General features: G+C 44.9%; 1 protein-coding gene and 1 pseudogene across 1 annotated transcript in view; both read right to left on the minus strand.

Annotated features, from left to right (window-relative positions):
• Window positions 1–7,956, minus strand: part of ANO6 (anoctamin 6) — a 207,447-nt gene extending 199,491 nt beyond the window's left edge. Inside the window, exon 1 of the mRNA XM_045287264.1 lies at window positions 7,943–7,956. The gene's annotated coding sequence lies outside the window, so the exon portion shown is untranslated. The remainder of the gene's footprint in view (window positions 1–7,942) is intronic.
• LOC101641552 overlaps window positions 1–13,297 on the minus strand; it is a 119,062-nt pseudogene that overhangs the window by 35,997 nt on the left and 69,768 nt on the right.

The raw sequence follows: 13,297 nt of genomic DNA on the forward strand, positions 1-13,297 counted from the left end.
GCTCCACTGAACGTCATGGCCAAATGTTGTTGATTTCCAATCCATTCCTGATATTTTAGCCAATCAACCAAGGTATAAAAGAGTGTGAGGGCATCCAGCAACAAGGCTGCTTCCCCACCTTGGCCAGGTGCACGTACAGGAACCACAGCACAAAGCCTCCAGCTCCGTATGGGGATGCCCCCAGTACAACTGGAATTGTGGGCCCATATATGGAGTTTGACACACCCTGCCTTCTCATGGGCTTGCTGATTACCGAGATCATAATCTAGGACCATGCTATTTTTGGAATTATGAAAATAACAGCTGCACTTCTCAGCCATCCACCAGCGAGGGCTCATCCCCTTAAAAAGGCCCTCAGACCCGCCCAAGTCTGTTCTCCGCTGCGCTATCCTGGTTTAATCTCTTTCCCCACAACCTTTAAATAGCAGTCGCCGATGTCCTTTGCTGGCATGGTTCTCTCCTCTGCCACACCGCCTGCTCTTTGAGAACAGGACCCACGTCTGTCTCATTCACTGCTCAGTTCCTAGTGGCAAGTGCAATACCTCAAGGAGCATGAAGTTACTAAGTGAAAAGTCAGCGGTTCAAGGCCACCTGTGGAGTGGGGCAGCATGCTTCCACAAAGATTTACCCGTCTAGAAACCCTTTTGGATCAGTTCTTCTCTGTCCTATAGGGCCACTAAGAGTCAGGATCAACATGATGGCATGGGGTTTGGCTTTTGTGGCTTAGTGCAATACCTGGCATACAGATGGGGCTAAACATTAGGAAGGGAAATAAATTTCTGAGTGTGCTTCTGGTTTGGGCTTTAACACTTATTAGAATGCCAACTTCACTTAAGATGAGACCCTTTCTGTCTTGTCCCACAGCCCTAAACCTTAAACAGCACAGGACCCATCGGGCAGCGTCGAGAAATGCTTACTAGATTAATACAGACCGTGAGGTGAGATCAATTCAGTGCTCTGAACTAAGTAAAATCTCTACATGCAAGATTTTCCAAAAGTTCAGGAGACCCAATTGATGAAAGTCACAAATCCCACAGTCAGCTTGCAGAGCAATTTTTTTTCTCTCCAAATAAGTTAGTCAAGATCATGTCTGCACTCCTCAAAATAAGTATTTTGCAATATAAAACAAGCCACTAGCCACAGCTTGGGCAACGGTAACTCTCAGGAAAACCATGATTACCCCATTGCTTAAAAGCCATTCGCTGTATTTGCTTATCCTCACGGAGGAAGGCAGGGCCTGTTTGGAAATGTTCACATCGCTCTATGATTTGTAGGCGGCAATGTGCCTGTTATAGAAACGTGTGCCCAGTGGGTTCTACACACGGTTTATAGTTAAATGAGGCAGGGGGTGAGGGAGCCAGGAGACCACCCCCTGGGAATGCTGGGACCCAGTGGATAACAAAATATGCAATTCTAAATAAGTGCAGCAATTTACGGATGGAATTAGAGCTTCTACTTAAAAGTCAGTTCTCTGGACAGCTTTAACGTAAGTAATCTGACATCGACTGTACCTGAGGATGGAAACCGCCTCCTCTCTCTTTGTTTTCACACCCCCAAGTGGAATGAAATCTTCAAACTTTCTCTTAATACTGTGGATGGTGGAGGGGGCCTGCCAGTGTTTCTTAAATCCTAACAATTGGATAAAGACTAAGTCACTCCCAAACACTGAATGAGAAACATATGAGATGAGAAATATGATTTCAGATAGCTACTTTGCAAACTGGGTAAAGATTCTTTATATCTATATATAAAACTAAATTTTAAAACAAATTCAAATAATAAGGGGATTGATTTCTTCCTGTGATTCCATCTCCTATCAGTTTGCTCCGAATCACAGTCATATCTTTGACCATATCATGAGGTTAAAACTGTTCAATAAATACTCAACAAAGAACAACTTGAGTATCTTGAGCAAAGTAAACATTTTAGTTTTTTTGTTTGTAACAAAAATGCTTTTTATTAAGTTGGCATGGTCAGAGTGTGGAGAAGTACTATTTAGTGCTTAATACAAAACACTTTGTGAGCTTACACTATTGGCGAAGTTAAGAAATTCTCATGTTTCTTACTCTTCTACTTTGCTGCTAGGGTCATTTGATATTCCATTGTGAGCCTTCAGACTGTATTCTCTTGCCTTTCTCATTAAAATGATATATTAAGAATAATGACAAAATTTGTTTGTAAAATGCATCTACTGGGAAACCCAATTTAAGTTACTCCCTTCCACTTATATTTCTCCATTCTTAGCTATGTTATAATAACTACAGGCTGCGATACTGAATGTCTATCAGGTGCCACGCTGTGGAGTGGTGGCTCAATAGTAGAATCCTCACCTTTCATGTGGGAGAAATGGGCTGATTCTCCTTCAAGACACCACCTCAGGTAGCCACCACCTGTCAATCAGAGGTGCCTATGTGATGCCAAGGTGCTTAACAGTTTCAGTGGAGCTTCTAGAATGAGGCAAACTAGAAAAGAATTCCTGGTGATCTACTTTGGGGAAAAATCAGCCAATGGGAGCCAGTGGATCACAATGGTCCAATCACACACACATGGGGTTGTCCTGCTGTGGTCATAGCAGCTCGCCACCACCAATACCAAATTCCCAAAAGTTTTCCTTCATACTTTGTCCCTTACAAAAATCCTGTGAAATAAGTATCGTTACTTCTCCTGTATTATGACTCCTGGTTGCTGCTATCTGGCTGCTGTGGAATCACCCCCATGTGGGTCACCCTCTACACAATGAAACAGCATTCAGTCCCCCACCATCTCCAAGCTCTGTTGTGGACCATTGGGATGCACAGGGTTTTCACTGGGTGGTTTTTAGAAGTAGATCACCAGGCTTCTCTTCCTAGTCTGTCTTAGTCTGGAAGCTACCCTGAAGCCTCGTCAGCATTATGGCGGCACAAAAGCCTCTGCCAACATGCAGGGGATGGCTGCACATGAGGTACAAACCAAGGTCTTGGGAATGGAAGGGGACAATTCTGCCCCCAAGCCACCGTGCCTGCCTCGTCATTCTCCCTCCCACTATGTTGGTCTGACCAGGAAACCGAGGTGCTTAAGTGACAAAAAGCTGCCCAAAGATTAATCTCTATTCAAACCCCTTCCTTTCTTATCAGCTGGATCTGCAGTAGTTCGTAACCTTCAACCATGTACTCAATCACTCAAAGAAGAGAAGTGGACTGAGCAGAAAGCAAGAGCGTTGCCATATTTGGCCTCAAACGAGCCTGTTTCCCCTCCTCCAGTGGCAGCAAGCATCTTCCAAAGAGAGTCATCCTTTCCTTATTAGATTTCAGTATAATCTGATTGAGGGTTTCATTCCTGATAGGTCACCGATCCCCATGCAGGGTGTGAAGGGTGGGGTTTCACCAGGAAGGGGTGAAAAGAGGAGACCGGGACCCCAGATCCAAGTGGACAGAGATTCTTTCAAGGTGTCTCGCGTTCCCCGAGTGAGGGTTTGCAGTGCACCAAGGGCCAAGAGTGCCTAAGGCTTTCTCTCAAAGACTCAGGATAATCTCCATTCCTCTGGCCTTGGGTGAAACAGATGGGATAACAAACTAAGGGAAATATTAAAAGTCCAAGTCTACCCCATCGGTGCCCTGAAAGGAAGGCCAGATATTCTATTCCCCAAACAGCCTGAAAACACAAGTACAGTTCTACTTGGAGAAACTGAGGGTGCTAAGAGTCCAGAATAGGAGGAATTTGGAGACACACTGGGCCCAAACAGAGAAAGCCTGCCCACCTATGGTGAAAACCGGGGAGGTGGGGCAGGGAAGGCTAAGGCTAAGGAAAGTCAAATTGGTTTTTAATATCAGGTCCATGACCCCTCACTTGCCTGTGACCTCCTATCTGCACTGAACAGTGAGCTCCGAATGACCCTTCCATGTTTCCAGTAATAACAGGGGAACCACACAGAACCCTGCTCCGGTCTCCTGTGAGCTTCCAAAGGGTGACTTTGAAATAAAAGCTATTCACTTCTTGCTTGACTGTCTTCTTTGGTCCTTGAGCATTCCAGTATAAGGTGACAGGAGGCACACACAAACGTGATGGGGACTGCCTCGCAGTAACGGCTACTTCACAACTCTGGCCCCAGGAAACAGTGATGGTTTGGTCCCATCCTTCCCTACTTTCATAGAGTCACGGGGGCTTCAACCTATGACCCTTCATTATTTTTTAATTTATTTTACTTATTGTTCATTAGTTGGGATTTAACCTATCATTCCACATTTCAATCACGTCAAGCAGGATTGTACAATTGCTAGCACAATCAGTTTCCAACCATTCTTTTTCTACATGGACTCCATGACACTGTAGGACCCTTTATTAAGATTCGCCGAGAGAGATTCTCCCTGAAATAGATTTCCTGGAATTGGGAGAAAACTGTCAAGTCCATCTGAACATCTGTGATGATGTAGGGGGTTCAGGGGGGGTGGGGGTGGGGGGGACACAGAAAGCACACAGACAAAAAATTATCTCTTCGCAGAAACCACACACTACCCTTCAGCGTCTTTATCTGTAACTACATGTGTCTGCCACTGTCGTGCTTGTCCTGAGCTTGACACTTATTGGGCAGTTCTTGCAGGCACAACATTCCACAGAATGATGAGAAACAGCGAGGCCTCGGGATTTAAACACAAGACATCACTGGCCCAAGCGGCTAAGCGTGCTAACCAAAAGGCTGGAGGCTCGGGTCCACGCAAGGTGTCTCGGAAGAAAGTCTGATGATCTACTTGCAAAAAATCACTTGTGGAAATTTCCACGGAGCACAGTTCTGTTCAGTTACAAAGGGGTCGTTGGCATGAATCAGAATCTGCTACATGGCAACTGTTGCTTTGAATCTGAAAGTAGCAGTTCCCACAACTTCATTACAGAAAAGAATGTATGGTTATTCCTGCCACCCAGGAGTGTGTAGCGCTGAGTAAGAAGCTCACCACCCAACACAGAGCAAACCGCCTTGCCTCCCTCCAGCAATCCCACAGGGCTAAAGAAAGGGGCTCAAGGAAGCTGGCACACCTGGCTCAGGTGTTCTAGAGGACCAGGCCAACTACAAACCAGGCCCCCGGCCTCCAGAGCCTGCCTCCTTCTGCTGTACTGCTCTATGTCCTCAGGGGCTAAAGACCCTTTTCTTTGTAAGTCCATTCTCTCCCCTTCCTCTGTTCCTTTTTCTCTTCCCGCCCCCACCCCATGCCCTCTCCATCAGCAGTAGCTAATGACCCTTTTATAGAAAGGTTCCCTCTCTCTCTAACTTTACTTTTCATTTTATTTTGTCTTTTTAAAAAATGTATTGTTAATTAGGATGTAATACCTATATCATTCCATAGTTCACTCGCGTCAAGCAGAATTATAAAATTGTTACCACCATCAGTTTCCAGACATTCTGTATCTACATGGACTCCTTGACTTTGTCTCCCCTTTACCTGCTCCACCACCACCACCACAGTATCCCTGTATTAGTCTAGGTACTTTGGAGAAACAAATCCACGGCAACTCACGTGTAAGAGAGAGTTTTATGTAAAGAAAGTGTGCATCACGAAAACATCCCAACCCAATGCTGCCCAAGCCCACAAGTCCAACATTAACCCATTAACCCAACACCGGTCCACAAAGTCCTCCACCTGACAAAACAGAGGCAATGATGCCGACTGCAGGAGGAAAGCTGAGTCAGTAAACGAATAACCATCTCAGCACTAGCTGGGGTCTCCACACGGCTGCTCCAGTACCCAGGGTTGCATCGGGATAGGTCCATGCGGCTTCTCCTTGGGGATGTCTTGTAGGAAGTCAATCTTGCAAGCTGAAGCAGGGAGCTGCTAAGGCAGCTGCATCCTGGTGCGACCATCACAAAGCAAGAGACCCAAGAACTAGAAAGGTGAGGCTCACCACCCATTTATCCCTCCGCCTTTCAATTAGCCCCACATGTGATTATCGGCCAGGCTGGCACAATTAACTAACTCAATCCCCTTCCCAAATTTGTCCTCTTTAGAAATTAAGTCCTGCCCTAAAGAAACCAAAAAACCCTCTTTAATAGATCCTTATCTTTTTTTCTTCCTAAAGAAGTATCTAAGAACAGTGAACTTATACCCTTATGTCTTTGGTTTGTGTACCACTTAGAAAATGCATTTTTTGGCAGTGGGTGTATATTTGTTGGTTGGTTGGTGGTTCTAAGAGTGAGTATATGACATTGAAGGTGTTTGGGTGGCACTGTGGGATAAGCGTTGGGTGTCAACCACAGTGTCGGTGGTTCAAAAGCACCAACTGACCCATGAGAGAAAGATGAGATTCTGATCCAGAACTGTCTTGGGAACCCTATTTAGAGCAGCTGAGGCAGAACTGACTCAAGGACAATGAGTTTGGGTTTTGTATCTTATATTTGGCATTAATTCAGTATTCAGGGATTGTTTGAAGATTTTAGTGAGCAATACTTTTGCTTGAAAGCTTAGCACAAAGCAAGCGGGGGAAAAAAAGCTTACTTAAAGTCGTAATTAAGGGAGAGTGAGACATCATCTGTACGACTCAAAAAACAAAAATAAAGCCATCGTTTTGAATCTGGAAAGTCAGAGATTATTTTTCCCAAAATAGATAGAATATCTGGAGAGATTATGAAAATTCCAGCTATTTAAAAACATTCTTAGTTTATATGAAACAAGCTTTATAAGCCAGCTTGTAATTTGCATAATTATACTCTGAGAAAGAATATCTATTTATGTGCTTGTGACCCAGGGCTAAAGTTCTACCATATATGAAATAAAAATTATAGAAAAGAGAATTATACAGACCAATGTCCTCCCCGCAACCCAATTTACTTCAAGTATCTGTATTTTAAAATAATGTGGAAATTAGTAAAGGTTCAATGTCCTATAATGAAAGCATTAAACATAAAAGCAACATCTGTACTTCACAAAAGAATATTTTGTTCTTTTTTGGGCTGTTGAATAATCTTATTGCAGCAAGTTCTTTCAATTAGTATGCAGACATGTAGCCAGGGCAGTAATAAATACAATGGCAGAGAAAGTTGCCTATTAACCCCTCCACTTGTCTTCTATGCCTGTTTCTTCTGGTGTATTTTGGCTGAATAGCAACTAACTTGTTTTTTGGTCCTGGTCCAACATAATCTATTGTTGATATATATGACTAGAATTCCCCAAGCTGGCTGGTTCTTGGGAAGGGTGCTAACTAGTATTAGTTGCAGCATTAGAGAGCAGAGTAAGGCTAAAGCCAAAAAGAAAACTACAGATAATCACTTGATTGCTTTAAATTCCCACAATTGATCGGTGCATAGGATTTACCAATCTGTCATGAAGTACCTTTCTTTGGTTGAAAACAGTTGGAAATGAGGTTTTTCTGTTGTAAAACCAAATATTTTTGCACAGACCTTGCTCTGAGTATCTTGTACCAGAGGCAGAGGAAGCAACTTAAATCATGGGGCAACCAAAGCATCCATTACAATCTGAACAACAACACCTTAGCAAATATTTGGTTGGTGAATACAAAACTGAACTGTAGACCTAAGCCACACTAAAAAGTTAAAAACCAAACCATGTGAGGTGATTTCACGCTCTGAAGGCTGTGCTTGTGGCACATCCAAAGAACAGAGTAGGTTTATAAGAAGACCGGGGAAACTTCTGAAAAGCAGTGAACATGAAAGAAAAATGGTGGCTGTCGACTTGCAAATGAAAATTACAAAAGGCTTCCAAACGGGGGCAAAACCATGTTAAAATGGAGAGGCTCTCCTTTCTTCCCAGTAGAGAATATGTCATTCCAATACCCTGGCTGCAGGGAATAAAGCAAAGATGACGTCAAGGTTTATTTTTTGAGAAATCAAGATGCATTCAGCAGTGTCCAGGGAACTGGGCACTTGTCCCATTTCCTCACGGGCCCTCTCCACCCTCCACAGCTGGCTCAATGTGCCTCTGCAGAGCCAGCTGTCCTGGATTCCTTTAAACGACCTTACCTGCTTTCTCCTTGTGCCACCACTGGGCCTGGTACGTAAGGTTGATATCAGCCTTTATCAGCGATTACTGTGCTTATCTGTTCACCTGTCTATCTCATTCCCAGATGGCGAGCTCCGAGCTCCGGGAGGGCAGCCACCCCAAGACTAAGCAGAGTGCCTGATAGAATCCGTACCCTCGACCTTTCTAGAACAGCTGACTAAGGGAATTCCCAAAGTGCCTTAGGAGATGACAATGCTACCAATGCCACAAAACCACTAAGCATTGTGCTATCAAGTTAATTCAGGAGGAATTGGCTCTTTCCACAATCATTTGGGAGGTGCCTACCAGATTCCCACCCAGTGCCGTTCTAGGTACTACTGACAGAGCTGAAAACAAAGCACACAAGACCCCTGTTTAGGGAGGTTGCCTTTTAAGAGGGCAAGGGAGAGATGTATTATTTCCATCCTATTAATGGAATGTCTAGTATGTTTGGATACTTGGGGCCCTGTGGTTTGGGTGGATCAGCACTGGTTATGGGCCTGGCTAGGGGAGAGGGGGACCCAGAGGAAAAGGAGCTGAGGCTGGCATGGCCAGGAGAGGGAATAGGCTGAGCCAAATAAGAGGAGAAAATGCTGAGACTTGGTGGAACAGCAGAAAAAACACTCCCCTCCTTAGTGAACACCCCCACTTTCCACCCAATCACCAAATTGAAATCTACAAGTCATCTTGGACGCCTCTGCGGGCTGAAGCCTTATAATGCTCCTCTCTTACAAGCTCCAAGCTCTCGGGCCCACTCCGGCCACTGTAAGCTTTTCTGTCTTTCTTAGCAGTGTTTACTGTATTCATGAAGGACATTTACCAGGCAAATTAGGTCCCCATTCCGCAATTGCTACAAGACTATGTGCGCATTTCAGAACTCAACATCCAGAAAGGCTTACTTCTACCATCTGCTTTCTCCACTCCGCTTTCCAACAGGCTGCCAGAGAGAGCGTTTCAAAAGCAGATCCGATTGTACCTGCTCTCCCCTCCCCAAAACGTTTCCATTGTTCCAAATCACAGGCAGGATGAAATCCCAAATCCAAAAAACGTGTGGAAAATTCTTCTGGGTATTGACCCTCCCTGCCTTTCCAGCCTCACGAAGGGTCTCTTCAGCTAAAGACAGCTAGCCGGAACCCCCTAACTCTCCAGGCCCTGCTTATCAGCACTGGTCTCAACCATCTCCCCAGTGAAGCTCTCTGCCAGCCTCCTGCTAGGGGAATGGACACGCCTCCCCACTGGCACTCACCACAAATGTCTGCTTTGAAGAAACCCTCCTCCGCATAGCAAGCGGAGGTGGCTACCTCATTGTTACTCTTGTAGCAACTAGCCCACGGGGCCTGGGTGGAGAAAGCGAAAAGTTAGCTTGGCTGCTAACCTCACAGTCAGTCGACTGCAAGAACGCCAGGACCCCCAAGGCTGACTGCTCTCACTCCAGGAACAAAGGCCTGTTGCTCAGCTTCCATAAAGATGATCGCTAGGAAAACACTGCGGAGCACAGTTTGCTGCCATACATGGAGTCATCATGAATCGAAATCAACTCAACAGTCATGGGTTGGATTTTGGCTTAGCCCAGTCTCTAGCCCAGAACCTAACCCCGCACCTAGGACACAAGATTGCTTAATTAAGGTTGATGAAGAAAAGCCGGGGCTCCGACCGGGCTGGCAAGGATTGAACATGAAGTAGGTAGAGAGGGCATGGAGATGGCGTGAAAAGCCTCTGAGAAGATGACAGTGAAACCCAAACCACTGCCACCCATTGCTTCCGACGCCGAGCGACCCTAGAGGGCAGAGAACTGCCCTTGTGGGTTTCCAAGGCTGTAAGTCATTACAAGAGCAGAAAGCCTCATTTACCGCTCCAAGAGTGGCTGAATGATTTGAACTGCTCACCTTGCAGTTAACAGCCTAATGGGTAACCCACTTTAGAGCCACAGCTGTGATCATTCTCTCTCATAGGTAAGACAATGAGGCCATGACCTCTCCCACTGCCCTACAGACAAGACAGTTTTGTGGAGAATAAACGTCACCATCAAACCCGTTGCTCCCATCGATACCAACGACAGTGATGCTAAGGGCAGAGCAGAACTGCCTGTGGGGTTTCCAGGGCGGTACTCTACAGACGCAGACTGCCACATCCTTCTCCCACAGAGCAGCTGGTGGCTTCTAACCACAAGTTTGTTTTGTTAGCAGCTCTGTGCTTGACCACTGCATCACCAGGGCTCCCCACTCTACCATACCAGAGGGGAAACCTACAGCAAACAACCAACCAACTCACCAAAAATCCTGTTTTGCCTATAACTAGATAGCTAGTCCCTGATAAGCTCACTGCTGTAGAGCTGTTTCCAACCCATAGCAACCCTATAGGACAGGGTAGAATTATCCCCTGTGGCTTTCAGAAACGGGAGTAGAAAGCCTCATCTTTCTCCCAAGAAACGGCTGGTTACTAGAGATATTCCTATCAACAGGAAGAGATGCTGGATTCAATTCTGTCAACTGGGGTAGGGGCGGGGCAATGTTAAGAGGCAAAACAGTAAAGGTCCCTATTCTAGACACACAGACTGGCTAACACACAGAACCTGCCTCCTGGGACTTACAAGAACACATGAACTCTACCAGAGCAGTGAGTGTTATGAGCCAAGGGATTTCCTGCCACAGGAACTACCTCAGTGTCATTTCTGTGGTTGGTTGCTGGAGCTTAGAAAATACTTGGTTGTTTGCAAAAGTGTTCTCAAGCCAACAGGTTGCCTCTGGTTAACAAGTCTTTGGGCTTAAATTCTGGGAATGAGTTCAGCAAATAAAGGAAAGCTACCTGTGGCGAGACAAGGATTTGCCATCTTTGATTCTGTAGATCAGTTCATTCCAAACAAAGAGGCAATTCTGATACTTAAACATATTAAATGCAGCTTCAAAAGTAAGATGAAACCCACTGCTAACTAGGCCGCAAATTACTACAAGCTAGAGGGCAGACTTCTATAGATGTATATAAATCATCTATGCTAAAATCAGGAAATGCATCTAGTAAGAAAATTAGTTTTTTTCCCTCTTGTGAAAATAGCCTATGGTAATGTCTGATGTTTTATCGAAGTGCTTATGTCAAAGTAACTCTCTCCTCTTCTGAATTATAAAGATAATATTTATGAAGGGCTCGCAGAGACCCCTTTGTCAGTCAGAGTTTGAAATTATTATACAACTATTGGGAGTGACCGTCAAGGACTAACTATTAACATAAGCCAACATGACAAAAACAGAGGCAGAGGTTAACACAATCTTCATTTCATCATCTCCTCTCTCACAGTTGGAAATTAGAATTATTTTGTAAAAAGCAATGCAACATGGTCAGCCTATTTCTCCTAACCTCCAGAGAAGGCTTATACTTTACAATTACACACATTTTCCATTGGCATGGTAAAACATTTTCTCTTGATATAAAAATCACTGAAATTGATATTGGATATGTTTTTTTTAAAGAAGGTCAACTAAAAAGTTCTCAGATTTGTTTAGATGTTATTTGTGCCTTGGCATAAAACATGCTGAATTGACTCCATATATAAAAATACGAACATCGTAGCCACTGGAGGGTCAAGGTGAGAGATGGGCAGGAGTAACACATGTAGCTGTTTTCTCAAATATATCTACGTGTTTTTTGACTCTCTAGAGCCAACATGAATTACAACCATACTTAGTTTAAAAAATTATTGCTGCACACTTAAGATTAATTTTATGATGCTTCATCAGTTAAAAACAGACTAGACCAAATTAATTGTCACCCTAAACTGAGAATCTATTGACGGTATCATGAAACAAAGCTCAGAGCTTCTTGCTTTTATCAATTTCCATTTGACATTTGACCTTCATTTACAAATACACATTATAAACAGTCACACTTTACCTAAAAGGTAAGGGCATTTTCCTCTGGAGCAGATTGTGCTGTTTGTATTACAAATTTTTTCAAGCCTGCTCCTCTGACTACCCTTTTAGGTAATCATCATTTACTGCTAAATTCTGATGAATAGCAGCATCATGCATTGTCTGATAGAATGATCCTAGAAAGAGCTTTAATTTGCATAGGTCTTGCGAGTCAAAACAAAAACAAAAAACAGGGCTTGAATCCTAACTCACTGCGAAAGGCTAATCCAAGCATCTCTGAACTTCAGGTCACTCTCTTATATAAAAGGAAGAATATCTAATAAATGGTTCTCAAATGAATAAAAGATACATAAAACCAGAGTCCCCTCTGTTCAATTCATCCACGCTCAATGAGGAAGGTACCCAGTTCTTTGGATTGCCATCAGGTGCCTCATAGAGACTTGATTATGGACAACAGAACCAAACACTGCCTGGCCCAACACCATCCTCACCAGCCTCCCTGTTTGAGGCCATCGCTGCACCCACTGTATTGTATCGCTCTACCCATCCAGCTTGTCCAAGGTCCTCTTTTTTGCTGACCCTCTACCAAACACGAAGTCCTTCTCCAGGGACTGGTTGGTCCCTCCTTGAAAACATGTCCAGAGTACATGCCACCAAAACCCCGTCCATTGACCCCACACCCCATCCTTGCTGATAAGGAGCATTTTGACTGTACTTCCTACAAAGATTGCTCCATTCCTCTAGCAGTCCAGAGTGTACGATTTCAATGAGCAGTTCCCAAAAATGTGCAAGGAGAGGCCACGCTTACTTCCTAAAAGAAAGTTACTTTTAAGTTATGGGAGAAGAATGGGGCTTCAGGACTTGAGCAAGTATCATTAGCTTTCCAGACCAACTTGACATTCAGCAGACTGATTGATGGAGAGACTCTGCTGAGCAGACACGGGGTGGTAATCGAATTGCCGGTCCTCTGGAGGAGCCCGACGTCTGTCTAACTACCCTGACAGAGCTCTCCTTAGAGACCTGCCCTTCTCCGGAGCTCCAATTACATTTCCCTTTCTCTTCCTCACCTCCCCCCACCCTTTTGTTTGCTTCTCCCCAGCCCACCCTGCCTTTTTTTTTTTTCATGCTTCTTTCTTTTTTTACAATCTGAAATAACTCTCCCTCCGCTCGGTCTCCTGGGTCTGAGAACTGTTCTTTCTTAACTAGAACCGGAACCCCCTGAGCCCGCAAGAAGGCAAAGCCCCCGCCGAGGGCGTCCTCCTCCGACCACCCCCCTCGCAGGCTCTGCCAGGGGATGGGGCCCCGGCCGCAAATCAGTTCCTCGGGCACGTTCGCTTTGGGGAGGATCCAGGTGGGTCCGCGCCCAGGCGTTCCACCCCCGCCTACGGCACGTCCCGGGCTCGGCCCGCGGAATCCCGGGCGTCGCTTCCACGCGGAGGAAATGAGCCAAGAGTCGTGCTTCTGAGTCAAGAC

This window comes from Echinops telfairi, unplaced genomic scaffold, assembly GCF_000313985.2.
Source record: "Echinops telfairi isolate 266 unplaced genomic scaffold, ASM31398v2 ScPeMD7_12;HRSCAF=54, whole genome shotgun sequence".
NCBI lineage: Eukaryota > Metazoa > Chordata > Mammalia > Afrosoricida > Tenrecidae > Echinops > Echinops telfairi.